Below are 768 nucleotides of genomic sequence, written 5' to 3' on the forward strand. Positions count from 1 at the left end.
TTGAATAAATATAATATAAATCGTCGAAGGTACATATACAGTGTTTAAATAAGGACATGATGGAACATTGTACGCTACAGGTAGTTGAAAAGCTACAGGGTAGCCTACAATGTTCCATCATGTCCTTATTTTAAACACTGTATATGTACCTTTGACGATTTATATTATACTTATTCAACAGTGTTTATGGCTAACTCCTTTCAATATCATATATAATATACAACAGTATTTCCAGCCGTATTGCCAGATTTATCTGGCCGAACGTCCTCTTGAGGGGTAGCATTGTGTAATACAATGTTCCCGACGGTTATTTGGACCTGTTCAACCATGAAGCCTTCGTGGTCTAGTGGTTATGACGCTCGCCTTGTCAGCGAGAGGTCGCAGGTTCGAATCCCGTCGGAGGCATTTTATTACACAATGACTTTTATGACTTTATTTGTTGAAAAGCTACAGGTAGCCTACGATGTTCCATCATGTGCTTATTTAAACACTGTATATGTACCTTTGACAATTTATATTATATTTATTCAACAGTGTTTACGGCTAACTCCCTTCAATATCATATATAACATACGACAGTATTTCCAGCCGTATTGCCAGATTTATCTGGCTTAACGCCCTCTTGAGGGGTAGCATTGTGTAATACAATGTTCCCGACGGTTATTTGGACCTGTTCAACATGAAGCCTTCGTGGTCTAGTGGTTCTTGTCAGCGAGAGGTCGCAGGTTCGAATCCCGTCGGAGGCATTTTATTACACAATGACTTTTA

The 768-nt window shown here is 39.1% G+C and overlaps 1 non-coding gene across 1 annotated transcript; it reads left to right on the forward strand.

The window, feature by feature from the left end:
• Positions 1 to 332: 332 nt before the first annotated feature.
• Positions 333 to 405, forward strand: Trnat-ugu. Its single transcript has one exon. It is a non-coding gene; the product is annotated as a tRNA-Thr (tRNA).
• Positions 406 to 768: the final 363 nt, after the last annotated feature.

Source organism: Anneissia japonica, unplaced genomic scaffold (genome assembly GCF_011630105.1).
Source record: "Anneissia japonica isolate Jap-2015-1 unplaced genomic scaffold, ASM1163010v1 scaffold133969_len768_cov153, whole genome shotgun sequence".
Lineage (NCBI taxonomy): Eukaryota > Metazoa > Echinodermata > Crinoidea > Comatulida > Comatulidae > Anneissia > Anneissia japonica.